The sequence below is a fragment of the Pan troglodytes genome, chromosome 7, assembly GCF_028858775.2.
Source record: "Pan troglodytes isolate AG18354 chromosome 7, NHGRI_mPanTro3-v2.0_pri, whole genome shotgun sequence".
NCBI lineage: Eukaryota > Metazoa > Chordata > Mammalia > Primates > Hominidae > Pan > Pan troglodytes.
This window is the reverse complement of record NC_072405.2, coordinates 51,778,119-51,797,371: the sequence shown is the minus strand read 5'-3', so window position 1 is coordinate 51,797,371 and position 19,253 is coordinate 51,778,119. Positions and strand designations below refer to the sequence as shown.

The window sequence follows — 19,253 nt, the reverse complement described above, 5'->3', positions numbered from 1 at the left end:
ACTGTTTACAACAGCTAATGTATGGAATCAACCTATATGTCCATCAACAAATGGACAAAAAAATGTAGTATACATACAAAATGGAATAGTATTCCACACATAGAGGAATGAAATCTTGTTATTTGTGGCCACGTGGATGAGTCTGGAGAATGTTAAGTGCAGGCACAGAAAGAAAAATACTGCACACTCTCACTCATGTGTGGGAGCTAAAGAAAAATTGAAGGCTGGACAACATGGCTCATGCCTGCAATTTCCTAGCACTTTAAAAGACCAAGGCAGGAGAACTGCTTGAGGCCAAAGGTTCCAGACCAGCCTTGGCAACATCATGAGACCTCATCTCTACAAAGTAAAAAATCAGACAGGTGCAGTGGTGCACACCCATAATCCTGGCTGCTCAGGAGGCTAAGGTGGGGTGATCACATGAGCCCAAGAGTTTGAGGCTGCAGTGAGCTATGATCAAATCATTGCCTATAGCCTGGGTGACTGCAGTTGCCCAGAGCCCAGACTAGACTAGCAAGACCCTCTCTCTTAACAACAACAAAAAAGCTCAAGGAAGTAAGGGAGGGGAGGCTGGTTAATAGATACAGAATTACAGTTATAAAAAAGGAATGAGTTCTGGTGTCCTGTAGCATTGTAGGGTGAATATGCTTAACTATGATTTATTGTATATTTTCAAAAAGCTGGAAGACTTTTTGAAAAATGATTGAGGTAATAAATATGCTAGTAATAACTTGATCATTACACACTATATACATGTATCAAAATATAACTTTATAGCTCATAATTTTGTATATACATGTCAATTAAAAACAAAAGAGAAGATAAATTCATCCCACTAAAAAAACAGAATATGGGCCAACCTTACTGACTTCCTTCTAATGAAAAGAATGCAGTAATAAGGGATTCCATGTGGCTTCTCTATCTCCAACTGCTTTCCCTTCAAACCCAGCCCCCAGACCAAGAGAGAGCTCAGGCCACAAAGAGAGCCTGGGAGTGCCAGTGTCAGTGTTCATGCTGCCTGCCCAAACCAAGGTTCCAGCCAATGGCCAGCATCAACCATCAAACACATGGTTGAACAAAGCATCTGATGATTCCATTTCCCCAGTCATTCAGCTGTTCCTAGGGAAGCTGAGGGAAGCAGAGACAAGCTGTACTGGCCAAGCTTTTTCCAAGCCACAGATTCATGAGCAAAATAAATGTTGTTCTTTTTTTAGTATTTTTATTAGAGACGGGGTTTCACCATCTTGGCCAGGCTGGTCTTGAACTCCTGACCTCATGATCCACCCACCTCTGCCTCACAAAGTGCTGGGATTACAAGCATGAGCCACCATGCCCAGCCCTAAATGTTTCTCTTTTAAGCCACTAAACTCTGGGTAATTGTTAGAAAAAAATGATTTTAAAAAAGAGACAACAGGAAACATAACTTACGCAGCAGAAAAGAGTCTCTTTTAAAGTAGAATCAAATAAATGTTGAGATTAATTTATTGATGACAAGCATTATTGAGAAGCAGCAGATAACTAGGAGAGAGACATAAGTTCCTGAGGATGAACTTTTCCTAAAACTCCCTTCAATTATGAACTCTGAAAACAAGGCAAGGGTGTCTCCTTAGAATTTCCCCTCAAGTTAGGAAATAAGACTGGAAAGCAAGAAGACGTGATTTGGAAAAACAACTAGAACTACTTGGTTAAATAACCAAAATCAGACAGTTTACCTGATTTCAATTAACTAAAAATTCTAAAAGTAAGCAGCTTTGAGTATTTATTAATCAATCTAGTATTCCATTTTCATTTTCCTTTACTCAGTGGGGAAACAAGGAGAACACGATGGAATTATTTTTAATCTTCACAGAAGTAAAATAAATGTAGTGTGCCTTGAGTGTTAAGAAATCAAATGCGATTTCTCCTTCATCCTTACTTCAAGCTTGATTGTATGGAGAGGTTAAGACCATCCCAACTCTATGTTATACCACAACGCTTCTCTATAGCACACAAGTTGACTCTGAAATTTTAAAATTCATATTACTAATCTACTACTGATAAATTTCCTGAACATTACCAGATTTTTAAGCGCTGCAACTCCTAAATATTTTTCTTGCAATGAGTTAAACTTTTTATTCCAAGAATCTTCTACTAAGCTAGAAAGCACAGCTGTGCATCTCTGTTTCAGTAAAATGAGGTCAATACAGGGAACTGTGGTTTCTGAGAATGCAGGATCTGCACCAAGAAAAGGATCAGCCACAGTGCTACACAAGAGAACCAGCTACCAGGTGGGAAAAGGATCTGCGAATTGAAAGATGATAACTTCACTTGATTTCCACTGAGGAAAGCTGGCAGCTCAGACTTTAACTTCTCCTTTCTAGATGGTAAGCATCTATGGATGATTCTATGAATTATAATGAGTTAATAAGACATAATGCACTAAATAGTAGGCTATGTCAGTGGATCCTGTGACCAAAATTTACTGAAAATGAAACTACAGAGGGAGGCACTGGATAAGAGACTAAAGGCTTGAATGGAGGAAAAAAAAGAAATGAATTGTGTCTTGTAAGCCTGACTTCTCATCATGTCTTAGGATAAGTAAAGTATAAGCTGACCACAGACTCTCTGGAGATGCATAAGGTGAAGTTAAAGATGTTCCACTATATTTAATATTTATTATGACATAAGACAACTGGTAATATGCAACATGATTGAAAAAAACTTATTAAATTCAATTTGGCCCTGGCATAAGAATAGACATAAACAAAGAACTGATCATTAAAAAATAAACCTGCGTATTCACAGTCAATTGATTTTTTACAAGGTTAACAAAACAATGAAATGGGAAAAGAATAGTCTTTTAGACAAATGGTGTTGGGACAACTGGGTATCCATATGCAAAAACATAATAAATTTGGACTCTCACTAAATACCATATTTAATAATTAACTCAAAATAAAACAGCTAACTGTAACAGCTAAAACTCTAAAACTTTCAGAAGAAAACACTGGCATAAGTCTTTGTAACTACATTTGGCAGTGTTTTCTTAGCTCTGACTCCAAAGGAAAAATGGATTCAATGGACTTCAAAACTGAAAAATGCTGTGTGTGAGAAAACAGTCAAGAAAGTGAAAAGTCAAGTCAACGAGTAGAAGAAAATATTTGGAAAGCATATATCTGATAAGGGATTTATATCTAGGATATATAAAGAACCTTTCAATTCATAAATAAAAAGATGACCCAATTAAAAATGGGCAAAGATTTTGAATAGAAATTTTGCAAAGAAGAAAAGATGGATATAAGCACATTAATCGATGCTTAATGTCATTAGGAAAATATAAATAAAATCCACCATGTGGTGTCACTTCACACCACAGAATGAAATATTTGTTCAATAAAAAAGATAGAAAATAAGTGTTAGCAAAAATGTAAAGAAATTAAAGCCCTTATACAATGCTGCTGGAAATGTAAAGTGGTGCAGCCACTTTGGAAAACAAACTGGCAGCTCCTCAAAAGGTTAAGCATGAAGTTACCATAATATAAGCTGACCACATGTTCCTTCAAGAAGCAAACAGTGAAATTAAAGGCAACCTAGTACTTGAATTTCTATTCTTACTTTAGGCAATTGGTAATAATAAGTAACACGATTGGAAAGCAATTCTAAAATTTGCTTTGGTAATGGCATAACAGTAGACATAAATCAACATATTAGAATTGAGAATCCAAAAATAAACTCACATTTATGGTCAATTGATTTTCAACAAGGGTGCCAAAAAGAACAACACTTAAAAAAGAATATTAATTTGTTTAAAAGAATAGTCTTTTCCACAAATGGTGCTGGGAAAACTGGCTATCTACATGCAAAAGAATAAAAATAGACTCCTGGCATATGCTGTATCTAAAATTAACTCAAAATAGAATCACTAAATATAAGAGTTAAAACTATAAAATTTTTAGAAGAAAACATAGACATAAATCTTTGTGACTGCAAAAAAAGATTAATGACTATCAAAATTTGAAATGCCTGCACGTGAACAGACATCATCAAGAAAGTTTTAAAAAAGCCTATTGAGTGAAAGAAAATACTTGAGAATCATATCTGTTAAGGATCTTATGGATTCACAAACAAAAAGGCAACCACATTTAAAAATAGGCTGCATTTTAATAGACATTTCTCCAAAGAAGATACACAAGTCACTCTGAAGCATGTAAAAAGATGATTAAAGTAATTAATCATTAGGGAAATGCAAATTGAACCAAAATGAGGTAACATAGGGAATTATGGAAATGCAAATCGAACCAGAATGAGGTATCATTTCACTCCACTAAGAGGAAATCTTTTCTTAATCAAAAATGTGGAAAATGTTGGCAAAGATATAGAGAAGTTAGAACCCTTACACAATTCTGATAGGAATGTAAAATGATACAGCCACTCTGGAAAACAGACTGGCAGCTCCTCAAAAGGTTACATATAGAGTTACAATATGACCCAGCAATTCCACTTGTATGTATACACCCAAGAGAAATGAAAACACAAAAACTTGTACATAAAAGCAGACATGATTAACAGCCAAAGAATGGAAACAATTCAAAGGTCCACAACTGAGGAATGAGTAAATAAAATGACTGATATATCCATACAGTGGAATATTACTCAGCAATAAGAGGGAATTGAGTACTGACATATGTTACAACACAGATGAACCTTAAAACCTTATCCTATGTGAAAGAACCCAATCACAAAAGACCACCACATATTGTGTGGTTCAACTGATATGAAATGTCCAGAATAGGCAACTCTATAAAGACAAAGTAGGCTGGTGGTTCCCCAGAGCTGAGGAAGGGCAAACTGGTGGATAATAGCAAAATGATGCACTGTTTCTTTTTAGGATCATGAAAATGTTCTAAAATTGATGGTGGTGATGGCTATACAACTCTGTGAATATACTAAGAGACCATGTGAACTGTATGGTGTTCAAATTATACATCAATACAATTGTCTTTTAAAATCCCAGTGGTAGGATCTAGATACGTTTCTTAATCCTCTAATTTGGATGTATATACTCTACACAAACTGAGCATTTCCATGCTTTTACAATATACTTAAAATGAAAGAAAAAAGAAGGGAATGCCTAACATTTCAAGTACTTTGTAAATTAACCTAAAACATCTGCATTTTGGAGAAAAGTATAATGGCCTTTCTGTACAAGTTATCCTAAAATTCATGCAATAAATATACAAAGATTCTGCACCCATTCAAGAAAGTAAGATAAGCAATAAGATGCTTTTCTGGAACATTCTATTAAACATTATCCTCTGATGTAATCTGGCTTGCCTCAACATGGCAACAGAAATCCCTGAAAAATACTGTTTCACACACAAAAAAAACGTCTCTCAACTTCTGTGAGGAATGATGTATAATTCCTAGCTTTCTTAAGGGTAAATATTATCTTTAAAATGTACATACTTATGAGAAAAACATGACAGACTGAAAAGTCAGAAGAAATAAGTGCATGATAAAGATAATAAAATTAATTGTAATGAAAATACAAAAGAAATCTATCCACTGCAATTAGCATCCTACAACATTATGTATTCCTCCACCACCTACAGATTAACTGTTGACATGTTACATTTCATACATACTTGACTCTGATTTTACCTAATTCCTTCTTTGAATCTTGTGTCTCTTCTAAATTAATGTGACAATGTGGTGTAGCCTCTAGGGAAGGCTCTGACAGGTGTTTTTTCAGGGTATCAGCCGGTTCTTGTAGAAGTTGTCTCATAATTACGTGTTAAGATATTTTTGTTACTGATTTCATATATCACCTTATTATTAAATCATGATCATAACATTCAACATATACTTTGAAAAACAGCACCACATACATGGATTCACCTTCTTTTCCTCATGTGTATACATTCTTATTACTGAATTCAGTTAAGGACACAGGTGTTATATTCCTTCCAAATCAGTATTCTGCTAGATGACAGAATCAGCCCACTATTCATTAATCCCTGATACATTTACAATGCTTAACAACCTACTGAAGTCCCAAAAATTCGGTATGTGGGTGGGATTAGTGGTGGAAAATGCTGGAGTGTAAAATGTCTTTCCTCATTTTTATCAGAACCTCAAATAAACCTCCCCACTCCTCACATATTCAATTGCCTGCTCAGATCCTTGTAATAGCTTTCTACCTCAGAATAAAAGTAAAATTCCAATGACATTTGGAGGCCCTAGGTAACCTGGCCTCCACCTCCCTCCCTTACCTCAGTTCCTATAACTCTCTCCCCTACTCACTCCATTCCAACTATATGTGAATTCTGCCATCCCTCATTAGTTTGAAAATGAAAACCCAATGCTAAACACAGCAACTGCAGACAACCACAATTATCTTTGTACTGGACAAGGTTATATCCAAATGACAGTCATTGAGCCATAAGATAAAAATCATGAGCAAATTACTTTTAAGAACATTAAAATAAACACCAGAGGTAAGATTAAATCAAATATGGTTTTGCTGGAAATTCACATCTGTTCCAAATAACGATTTTATAAAAAGTAAATGCCTTCAAATAATTGAGAGGTCATAACAATAATGTGAGACTTAAAGTCTCAGATTTAAGTCAAAACAGTAAAAATAAAAATAAAACTACACCAACATAAATACATAAAAAGCTACTTTAAAAAAGTACTATGAGATACAGCAGTATATTTCAGTTCACCTGGGAAACCTGGAAATAACTGTCAAAGTAACCCACATGATTGAATCTTAATTTCAAAAAGTTCATTTCAGGTAAAAAGCATTTCTGTTTATCTGTCTCATCATGGTCTTAAAATTAGTCCACAGAGAGATATTAAAATTATTTCAGCAGAAGTCTACATTAGAACTATTAGTCTATATATAGTAACAATTTGTAAATTAAAGTCTTAAAATTTCAAAGGTGATACAATTTCATTGTTCAAAATAAGGCAAATTTCAGGTCTACCTTTTTTTGCTGGTATGTTTCTAGGCCATACAGCAAATATATTTTATGGTCTACATATTTTTATATTCAAATACATATAACATTTACCATAACCAAATATTACTTTAAATTTTCTTTCAGGAAGTTTGAAAAATATCTTTGTTAATACTTACTTTTTTCCCACTTTCTCTTTTTCACATTGATATATTCTTTCTTTCAAGGGATTACGTACATTGATTATCTCCTCGTTTTCCTCTTCCAGCAGAAGACTTTATACTCTCAGCTAGAAGATTTCTGAGAACAGCATGGAATTGCTCTTGGATAGTACTGATTGTCTTTTCTTAACTCTCAGCTTTCTTGTCAGCATCATCCAGTTGCTGCCAAAGCAAATTATTTTCACTTTGTAGTTGAGAAAATCTGTCTTCATAGGTTTCTGCTCTCCAGTATATTTATTTACTCTGCTTTGTTCATTTTGACACATTTGTTCAATTTCTTTCTTTTGACACTGTCTGTGTTTGGCATAGATCTCTTTGGAAATGTTCTAAAACTGAAGTCCTTTCTCTGAGCGTTTATCTTGTGTGATGGAGCTTAATTTTTAAGCTGTTAATTTTACTGTCAGCATTAGAGAGTTGTTCAGAAAGAACCTCACTGTTACCTTTTAGGGTAGGCATATCAAACTTCATTTTCTCCTGTAAATGAACCTATTTATGTCTTATTCTCTGGAAAGAGGTCTCTTTTTGCTTTCTCACTTTGGTCACAATAATATACAGCAGTGGCCAGTCTACAATTATATGATTGAATTTCTGCTTCCAGTCTTTCCTTGTGGGGCTTTACATCCCCCAGTTTAAAACCAAGCATTTTATTCTCAGTTGTCAAAATGCTAAGCTGTTCATTGTAGTGAAATACCTCTTTTGTTAAAGTTTCCTCATTCAGTTTTATAGCTTTTAGAAGATTATCATTCTTTTTTTGATATTTTCAATGCTCTCAAAATATTTCTTTTCCTTTAGCTGGTTTTTTTAATTATTATTATACTTTAAGTTTTAGGGTACATGTGCACAATGTGCAGGTTAGTTACATATGTATACATGTGCCATACTGGTGCGCTGCACCCACTAACTCATCATCTAGCATTAGGTATATCTCCCAATGCTATCCCTCCCCCCTTCCCCCACCCCACAACAGTCCTCAGAGTGTGATGTTCCCCTTCCTGTGTCCAAGTGTTCTCATTGTTCAATTCCCACCTATGAGTGAGAATATGCGGTGTTTGGTTTTTTGTTCTTGCGAAAGTTTGCTGAGAATGATGATTTCCAATTTCATCCATGTCCCTACAAAGGACATGAACTCATCATTTTTTATGGCTGCTAGTATTCCATGGTATATATGTGCCACATTGTCTTAATCGAGTCTATCATTGGACATTTGGGTTGGTTCCAAGTCTTTGCTATTGGGAATAGTGCTGCAATAAACATACGTGTGCATGTGTCTTTATAGCAGCATGATTGATATTCCTTTGGGTATATACCCAGTAATGGGATGGCTGGGTCAAATGGTATTTCTAGTTCTAGATTCCTGAGGAATCGCCACATTGTCTTCCAAAATGGTTGAACTAGTTTACAGTCCCACCAACAGTGTAAAAGTGTTCCTATTTTTCCACATCCTCTCCAGCACCTGTTGTTTCCTGACTTTTTAATGATTGCCATTCTAACTGGTGCGAGATGATATCACATTGTGGTTTTGATTTGCATTTCTCTGATGGCCAGTAACGATGAGCATTTTTTCATGTGTCTGTTGGCTGCATAAATTTCTTCTTTTGAGAAGTGTCTGTTCATATCCTTTACCCATTTTTGATGGAGTTCTTTATTTTTTTCTTGTAAATTTGTTTGAGTTCATTGTAGATTCTGGATATTAGCCCTTTGTCAGAGGAGTAGGTTGCGAAAATTTTCTCCCATTTCGTAGGTTGCCTGTTCACTCTGATGGTAGGTTCTTTTGCTGTGCAGAAGCTCTTTAGTTTACTTAGATCCCATTTGTCAATTTTGGCTTTTGTTGCCATTGCTTTTGGTGTTTTAGACATGAAGTCCTTGCCCATGCCTATGTACTGAATGGTAATGCCTAGGTTTTCTTCTAGGGTTTTTATGGTTTTAGCTCTAATGTTTAAGTCTTTAATCCATCTTGAATTGATTTTTGTATAAGGTGTAAGGAAGGGATCCAGTTTCAGCTTTCTACATATGGCTAGCCAGTTTTCCCAGCACCATTTATTAAATAGGGAATCCTTTCCCCATTGCTTGTTTTTGTCAGTTTTGTCAAAGATCAGATAGTTGTAGAGATGTGGTGTTATTTCTGAGGGCTCTGTTCTGTTCCATTGATCTATATCTCTGTTTTGGTACCAGTACCATGCTGTTTTGGTTACTGTAGCCTTGTAGTATAGTTTGAAGTCAGGTAGTGTGATGCCTCCAGCTTTGTTCTTTTGGCTTAGGATTGACTTGGTGATGTGGGCTCTTTTTTGGTTCCATATGAACTTTAAAGTAGCTTTTTCCAATTCTGTGAAGAAAGTCTTTGGTAGCTTGATAGGGATGGCATTGAATCTGTAAATTACCTTGGGCAGTATGGCCATTTTCATGATATTGATTCTTCCTACCCATGAGCATGGAATGTTCTTCCATTTGTTTGTATCCTCTTTTATTTCCTTGAGCAGTGGTTTGTAGTTCTCCTTGAAGAGGTCCTTCACATCCCTTGTAAGTTGGATTCCTAGGTATTTTATTCTCTTTGAAGCAATTGTGAATGGGAGTTCAATCATGATTTGGCTCTCTGTTTGTCTGTTGTTGGTGTATAAGAATGCTTGTGATTTTCGTACAGTGATTTTGTCTCCTGAGCCTTTCCTGAAGTTGCTTATCAGCTTAAGGAGATTTTGGGCTGAGACAATGGGGTTTTCTAGATATACAATCATGTCGTCTGCAAACAGGGACAATTTGACTTCCTCTTTTCCTAATTGAATACCCTTTATTTCCTTCTCCTGCCTAATTGCCCTGGCCAGAACTTCCAACACTATGTTGAATAGGAGTGGTGAGAGAGGGCATCCCTGTCTTGTGCCAGTTTTCAAAGGGAATGCTTCCAGTTTTTGCCCATTCAGTATGATATTGGCTGTGGGTTTGTCATAGATAGCTCTTATTATTTTGAGATACGTCCCATCAATACCTAATTTATTGAGAGTTTTTAGCATGAAGGTTGTTGAATTTTGTCAAAGGCCTTTTCTGCATCTATTGAGATAATCATGTGGTTTTTGTCTTTGGTTCTGTTTATATGTTGGATTACATTTATTCATTTGCGTATATTGAACCAGCCTTGCATCCCAGGGATGAAGCCCACTTGATCATGATGGATAAGCTTTTTGATGTGCTGCTGGATTTGGTTTGCCAGTATTTTATTGAGGATTTTTGCATCAATGTTCATCAAGGATATTGGTCTAAAATTCTCTTTTTTGGTTGTTTCTCTGCCCGGCTTTGGTATCAGGATGATGCTGGCCTCATAAAATGAGTTAGGGAGGATTCCCTCTTTTTCTATTGATTGGAATAGTTTCAGAATGAATGGTACCAATTCCACCTTGTACCTCTGGTAGAATTCGGCTGTGAATCTATCTGGTCCTGGACTCTTTTTGGTTGGTTAGCTATTGATTATTGCCACAATTTCAGCTCCTGTTATTGGTCTATTCAGAGATTCAACTTCTTCCTGGTTTAGTCTTGGGAGAGTGTATGTGTCAAGGAATTTATCCATTTCTTCTAGATTTTCTAATTTATTTGTGTAGAGGTGTTTGTAGTATTCTCTGATGGTAGTTTGTATTTCTGTGGGATCAGTGTTGATATCCCCTTTATCATTTTTTATTGCATCTATTTGATTCTTCTCTCTTTTCTTCTTTATTAATCTTGCTAGCAGTCTATCAATTTGGTTCATCCTTTCAAAAAACCAGCTCCTGGATTCATTAATTTTTGAAGGGTTTTTTGTGTCTCTATTTCCTTCAGTTCTGCTCTGATTTTAGTTATTTCTTGCCTTCTGCTAGCTTTTGAACGTGTTTGCTCTTGCTTTTCTAGTTCTTTTAATTGTGATGTTAGGGTGTCAATTTTGGATCTTTCCTGCTTTCTCTTGTGGGCATTTAGTGCTATAAATTTCCCTCTACACACTGCTTTGAGTGCGTCCCAGAGATTCTGGTATGTTCTTTCTTTGTTCTCATTGGTTTCAAAGAACATCTTTATTTCTGCCTTTATTTCGTTATGTACCCAGTAGTCATTCAGGAGCAGGTTGTTCAGTTTCCATGTAGTTGAGCGTTTTTGAATGAGATTCTTAATCCTGAGTTCTAGTTTGATTGCACTGTGGTCAGAGAGATAGTTTGTTATAATTTCTGTTCTTTTACATTTGCTGAGGAGAGTTTTACTTCCAAGTATGTGGTCAATTTTGGAATAGGTGTGGTGTGGTGCTGAAAAAAAATGTATATTCTGTTGATTTGGGGTGGAGAGTTCTGTAGATGTCTATTAGGTCCACTTGGTGCAGAGCTGAGTTTAATTCCTGGGTATCCTTATTGACTTTCTGTCTCGTTGATCTGTCTAATGTTGACAGTGGGATGTTAAAGTCTCCCATTATTAATGTGTGGGAGTGTAAGTCTCTTTGTAGGTCCCTCAGGACTTGCTTTATGAATTGGGGTGCTCCTGTATTGGGTGCTTATATATTTAGGATAGTTAGTTCTTCTTGTTGAATTGATCCCTTTACCATTATGTAATGGCCTTCTTTGTCTCTTTTGATCTTTGTTGGTTTAATGTCTGTTTTATGAGAGACTAGGATTGCAACCCCTGCCTTTTTTTGTTTTCCATTTGCTTGGTAGATCTTCCTCCATCCTTTTATTTTGAGTCTATGTGTGTCTCTGCATGTGAGATGGGTTTCCTGAATACAGCACACTGATGGGTCTTGACTCCTTACCCAATTTGCCAGTCTGTGTCTTTTAATTGGAGCATTTAGTCCATTTACATTGAAAGCTAATATTGTTATGTGTGAATTTGATCCTGTCATTATGATGTTAGCTGGTTATTTTGCTCATTAGTTCATGCAGTTTCTTCCTAGTCTTGATGGTCTTTACATTTTGGCATGATTTTGCAGTGGCTGGTACCGGTTGTTCCTTTCCATGTTTAGCGCTTCCTTCAAGAGCACTTTTAGGGCAGGCCTGGTGGTGACAAAATCTCTCAGCATTTGCTTGTCTGTAAAGTATTTTATTTCTCCTTCACTTATGAAGATTAGTTTGGCTGGATATGAAATTCTGGGTTGAAAATTCTTTTCTTTAAGAGTGTTGAATATTGGCCCCCACTCTCTTCTGGCTTATAGAGTTTCTGCTGAGAGATCTGCTGTTAGTCTGATGGGCTTCCCTTTGTGCGTAACCTGACCTTTCTCTCTGTCTGCCCTTAACATTTTTTCCTTCATTTCAACTTTGGTGAATCTGACAATTATGTGTCTTGGAGTTGCTCTTCTCGAGGAGTATCTTTGTGGCGTTCTCTGTATTTCCTGAATGTGAATGTTGGCCTGCCTTGCTATATTGGGGAAGTTCTCCTGGATAATATTCTTCAGAGTGTTTTCCAACTTGGTTCCATTCTCCCCATCACTTTCAGGTACACCAATCAGATGTAGATTTGGTCTTTTCACATAGTCCCATATTTCTTGGAGGCTTCGCTCGTTTCTTTTTATTCTTTTTTCTCTAAACTTCCCTTCTCACTTCATCTCATTCATTTCATCTTCCATCGCTGATACCCTTTCTTCCAGTTGAATGCTTTAGCTCCTGAAGCTTCTGCATTGTTCACGTAGTTCTCGAGCCTTGGTTTTCAGCTCCATCAGCTCCTTTAAGCACTTCTCTGTATTGGTTATTCTAGTTATACATTCTTCTAAATTTTTTTCAAAGTTTTCAACTTCTTTGCCTTTGGTTTGAATGTCCTCCCGTAGCTCGGAGTAATTTGATCATCTGAAGCCTTCTTCTCTCAGCTCGTCAAAGTCATTCTCCGTCCAGCTTTGTTCCATTGCTGGTGAGGAACTGTGTTCCTTTGGAGGAGGAGAGGCACTCTGCTTTTTAGAGTTTCCAGTTTTTCTGCTCTGTTTTTTCCCCATCTTTGTGGTTTTATCTACTTTTGGTCTTTGACGATGGTGATGTACAGATGGGTTTTTGGTGTGGATGTCCTTTCTGTTCATTAGTTTTCCTTCTAACAGACAGGACCCTCAGCTGCAGGTCTGTTGGAGTACCTGGCCAGCAATGTGAGGTGTCAGTCCGCCCCTGCTGAGGGGTGCCTCCCAGTTAGGCTGCTTAGGGTTCAGGGGTCAGGGACCCACTTGAGGAGGCAGTCTGCCCATTCTCAGATCTCCAGCTGCATGCTGGGAGAACAACTGCTCTCTTCAAAGCTGTCAGACAGGGACATTTCTGTAGGTATCTTTTAAAAAAATAATTTCCCATTGGTGTTGCTGCACACTGACTAAGTCTTGCAGTTCTCATTCTCATTTGCTTATGGTATTAGAAAGGTATTGCTGAGTTTCCACTTTTAAAGATAGTTACTTTTTTAGTGACACAAACCACAGTGTAATATAGCTAACCTTTGACCAACACAGGCTTGAACTGTGGGGGTCTACTACTCATATGCAGATTTTCTTCTACCTCTGTCACCTCAGACAGCAAGCCCAACGTCCCTCTTTCTCCTCTTCAGCCTATTCAACTTGAAGAATAAGGATGAAGACATTTATGATGATCCACTTCCACTTGATATTAATTATATTTTTTCTTCCTGACAGTTTCTTTTCTCTGGTTTATTGTACAAATACTATATACAATACTTATAACACACCAAATATCATCTTAACTGACTGTGTTACCAATAAGGCTTCTGGTCAACAGTAGGCTATTAGTAGTTAAGTTATGAGGGAAGTCAAAAGTTATACATAGATTTTTGGCTGCATGGAGGATTGGTACCCCTAAGTCCTACACTGTTCAAGGGTCAACTGTAATTAACATTCATTTGCTCAAAGCAAACCATTTATTTAAATAATTAAATAGAAGATTCAATTGTATAACAAGTCCAGTTTATCATGTGACTGTAAAAAAGATATACCATGCACTAACTTGTGTTTTTCTTATTTATATAAAAATATTGTACAAGATTTTAGAGACCATAATTAAATTTTTCAGATATTTGAAATTATAAATCACCTAAAATGAAATTTTTAAATAATTCTGAAATCAAACCTACTCTCAAAAAAAATTGTAAAATATATACATGCAATTTATACACAGTGATTTTTCAAACTGTTTTTTTTTTTTGTGATAAAAACTTCCTTACTTTTACTTTCTTATCTATGGTAGGACCACCTAGCGCAGGGGTCCACAACTCCTGGGCAACAAACTGGTACCAGACCATGGTCTGTTAGGAACCAGGCCACACAGCAAGAGGTGAGTGGCAGGTAAGCCAGCAAAGCTTTATCTGTATGTACAGCCACACCCCATTTCTCCTATTCCCACTTGAGCTTCACCTCCTGTCAGATCAGAGGTAGAATTAGATACTCATTGGAGCATGAACCCTGCTATAAACTGTACATGCTAGGGATCTAGGTTGTGTGCTTCTTATGAGAATCCAATGCCTGATGATCTGTCACTTTCTCCCATTGCCTCAAGATGAGAACATCCAGTGACAGGAAAACAAGTTCAGGGATCTCACTAATTCTACATTATGGAGAGTTGTATCATTATTTCATTATATATTACAGTATAATAATATAAAGTAGCACAATAAATGTAATGTGCTGGAATCATCCCAAGACCATCCTCTCCTTCCTCCAGTCCATGGAAAAATTGTCTTCCACAAAACTGGTCCCTGGTGCCAAAAAGAGTGGGAACCACTGACCTAAAGTAATTCACTGTCAGAAGTCTTACCTGGATTGCTGTTGAGAGAATGGCTTTTTTGTATCTGTTTGTCTTTGTAGTCAGAAAGTAATTGACAAATTCTATGTATAAACATATAATAAGTAAAATTACTATTTTAATACTCATATGAAAAATACTTACCAAATGTTAAATTCTTCAAGTAGTTCCAACAATATCAGAATATCAAAACTTTAATTATCCAATACACTTACACTTATATTCCACAAACTTCTCAATAAGCTTCTAATTAAAGAGAAAAAAAGGTGAAATACTCATAAATCGAGGGCACTGTGACTCAGTAAATTAACTTGCATTAGCTTGACATAATAGAAAGTGTTCCTTCTCTGCATAAGGCCTAGCTCCATAATGAACAGCTATTTGTTCTTGGAGAACCTACTTCTCATAGGCTCAATGTCTTCTTCTACAAAGTGAGGATTTTGCTGCCTTATTTCAATAGGTTGTTATGAAAATTTAACAATTTTTTTTTGAGACAGAGTGTCATTCTGTCACCCAGGCTGGAGTGCAGTGGCACAATCTAATTTCACTACAATCTCTGCCTCCTGGGTTCAAGTGATTCTCCTGACTCAGCCTCCTGAATAGCTGGAATTACAGGCAATTGCCATGATGCCCAACTAATTTTTGTATTTTTAGAAGAGACGGGGTTTCATCATATTGGACAGGCTGGTCTCAAACTCCTGACCTCATGATCCACCTGCCTTGGCCTCCCAAAGTGCTGGGATTACAGGCATGAGCCACCACGCCTGGTGGATAATTTTTTTTATTATACTTTCAGTTTTAGGGTACATGTGCATAACGTGCAGGTTAGTTACATATGTATACATGTGCCATGTTGATGTGCTGCACCCAGTAATTCATCATTTAATATTAGGTATATCTCCTTATGCTATCCCTCCCCCTCCCCCCACCCCACAACAGGCCATGGTGTGTGATGTTCCCCTTCCTGTGTCCATGTGTTCTCATTGTTCGATTCCCACCTATGAGTGAGAACATGCAGTGTTTGGTTTATTGTCCTTGCAATAGTTTGCTGAGGATGATGGTTTCCAGCTTCATCCATGCCCTAAAAGGACATGAACTCCCCATTTTTTATGGCTGCATAGTATTCCATAGTGTATATGTGCCACAGTTTCTTAATCCAGTCTAGCATTGTTGGATATTTGGGTTGGTTCCAAGTCTTTGCTATTGTGAATAGTGCCTCGATAAACATACGTGTGCATGTGTCGTTACAGCAGCATGATTTATAGTCCTTTGGGTATATGCCCAGTAATGGGATGGCTGGGTCAAATGGTATTTCTAGTTCTAGATCCCTGAGGAATCACCACACTGACTTCCACAATGGTTGAACTAGTTTACAGTCCCACCAACAGTGTAAAAGTGTTCCCATTTCTCCACATCCTCTCCAGCACCTGTTGTTTCCTGACTTTTTAATGATTGCCATTCTAACTGGTGTGAGATGGTATCTCATTGTGGTTTTGATTTGCATTTCTCTGATGGCCAGTGATGATGAGCATTTTTTCATGAGTCTATTGGCTCCATAAATGTCTTCTTTTGAGAGGTGGCTGTTAATATCCTTCGCTCACTTTTTGATACGGTTGTTTTTTCCTGTAAATTTGTTTGAGTTCATTGCATATTTTGGATATTAGCCCTTTGTCAGAGGAGTAGATGCCAAAAATTTTCTCCCATTCCGTTGGTTGCCTGTTCACTCTGATGGTAGTTTCTTTTGCTGTGCAGAAGCTCTTTAGTTTAATTACATCCCATTCATCAATTTTGGCTTGTGTTGTCATTGCTTTTGGTGTTTTAGACATAAAGTTCTTGCCCATGCCTATGTCCTGAATGGTATTGTCTACATTTTCTTCTAGGGTTTTTATGGTTTTAGGTCTAACACTTAAGTCTTTAATCCATCTTGAATTGATTTTTGTATAAGGTGTAAGGAAGGGATCCAGTTTCAGCTTTCTACATATGGCTATCCAGTTTTCCCGGCACCATTTATTAAATAGGGAATCCTTTCCCCATTGCTTGTTTTTCTGAGGTTTGTCAAAGATCACATAGTTGTAGATATGCAGCATTATTTCTGAGGGCTCTGTTCTGTTCCATTGGTCTGTATCTCTGTTTTGGTACCAGTACCATGCTATTTTGGTTACTGTAGCCTTGTAGTATAGTTTGAAGTCAGGTAGTGTGATGCCTCCAGCTTTGTTCTTTTGGCTTTGGATTGACTTAGCAATGTGCGCTCTTTTTTGGTTCCATATGAACTTTAAAATAGATTTTTCCAATTCTGTGAAGAAAGTCATTGGTAGCTTGATGGGGATGGCATTGAATCTATAAATTACCTTGGGCAGTATGGCCATTTTCAGGATTTTGATTCTTCCTACCCATGAGCATGGAATGTTCTTCCATTTGTTTGTATCCTCTTTCATTTCATTGAGCAGTGGTTTATAGTTCTCCTTGAAGAGGTCCTTCACTTCCCTTGTAAGTTGGATTCCTAAGAATTTTATTCTCTATGGAGCAATTGTGAATGGGAGTTCACTCATGATTTGGCTCTCTGTTTGTCTGTTGTTGGTGTATAAGAATGCTTGTGATTTTTGCACATTGATTTTGTATCCTGAGACATTGCTGAAGTTGCCTATCAGCTTAAGGAGATTTTGGTCAGAGATGAAGGGGTTTTCTAGATATACAATCATGTCATCTGCAAACAGGGACAATTTGACTTCCTCTTTCCAAATTGAATACCCTTTATTTCCTTCTCCTGCGTGATTGCCCTGGCCAGAACTTCCAACACTATGTTGAATAGGAGTGGTGAGAGAGGGCATCCCTGTCTTGTGCCAGTTTTCAAAGGGAATGCTTCCAGTTTTTGCCCATTCAGTATGATATTGGCTGTGGGTTTGTCATGGATAGCTCTTATTATTTTGAGATATGTCCCATCAATACCTAATTTATTGAGAGTTTTTAGCATGAAGAGTTGTTGAATTTTGTCAAATGCCTTTTCTGCATCTATTGAGATAATCATATGGTTTTTGTCATTGGTTCTGTTTATATGCTGGATTATGTTTATTGATTTTCATATATTGAACCAGCCTTGCATCGCAGGGATGAAGCCCATTTGATCATGGTTGGTAAGCTTTTTGATGTGCTGCTGGATTCACTTTCCTGTATTTTATTGAGGATTTTTGCATTGATGTTCATCAGGGATATTGGTCTAAAATTCTCTTTTTTTGTTGTGTCTCTATCAGGCTTTGGTATCAGGATGATGCTGGCCTCATAAAATGAGTTAGGGAGGATTCCCTCTTTTTCTATTGATTGGAATAGTTTCAGAAGGAATGCTACCAGCTCCTCCTTGTACCTCTGGTAGAAGTCAGCTGTGAATCCATCTAGTCCTGGACTTTTTCTGGTTGGTAAGCTATTAATTATTGCCTCAATTTGAGAGCCTGTTATTGGTCTATTCAGGGATTCAACTTCGTGCTGGTTTAGACTTGGGAGGGTGTATGTTTTGAGGAATTTATCCATTTCTTCTAGATTTTCTAGTTTATTTGCATAGAGGTGTTTATAGTATTCTCTGATGGTAGTTTGTATTTCTGTGGGATTGGTGGTGATATCCCCTTTATCATTTTGTAATGCATCTATTTGATTCTTCTCTCTTTTCTTCTTTATTAGTCTTGCTAGTGGTCTATCAATTTTGTTGATCCTTTCAAAAAACCAGCTCCGGGATTCCCTGATTTTTTGAAGGGTTTTTTGCATCTGTATTTCTTTCAGTTCTGCTCTGATCTTAGTTATTTCTTGCCTTCTGCTAGCTTTTGAATGTGTTTGCTCTTGCTTCTCTAGTTCATTTAATGATGTTGTTAGGGTGTCAATTTTAGATCTTTCCTGCTTTCTCTTTTGGACATTTAGTGCTATAAATTTCCCTCTACACACTGCTTTGAATGTGTCCCAGAGATTCTGGTATGTTGTGTCTTTGTTCTCCTTGGTTTCAAAGAACATCTTAATTTCTGCCTTCATTTCATTATGTACCCAGTAGTCATTCAGGAGCAGGTTGTTCAGTTTCCATGTAGTTGAGTGGTTTTGAGTGACTTTCTTCATCCTGAGTTCTAATTTGATTGCACTGTGGTCTGAGAGACAGTTTGTTATAATTTCTGTTCTTTTACATTTGCTGAGGGGTGCTTTACTTCCAACTATGTGGTCAATTTTGGAATAAGTGTGAAGTGGTGCTGAGATGAATGTATAGTCTATTGATTTGGGGTGGAGAGTTCTGTAGATGTCTATTAGGTCCACTTGGTGCAGAGCTGAGTTCAATTACTGGATATCCTTGTTAACTTTCTGTCTCATTGATCTGTCTAATGTTGACAGTGAGTGTTAAAGTCTCC

General features: G+C 36.9%; 1 long non-coding RNA gene across 3 annotated transcripts in view; it reads right to left on the bottom strand.

Annotated features, from left to right (window-relative positions):
• LOC134810857 (uncharacterized) overlaps nt 1–19,253 on the bottom strand; it is a 117,145-nt gene that overhangs the window by 7,930 nt on the left and 89,962 nt on the right. For 2 of the 3 annotated variants that reach the window (XR_010159505.1, XR_010159506.1), the window contains one exon: nt 15,022–15,123. This is a non-coding gene — a long non-coding RNA (uncharacterized LOC134810857). The remainder of the gene's footprint in view (nt 1–15,021; nt 15,124–19,253) is intronic. The other variant, XR_010159507.1, reaches the window with a different exon arrangement.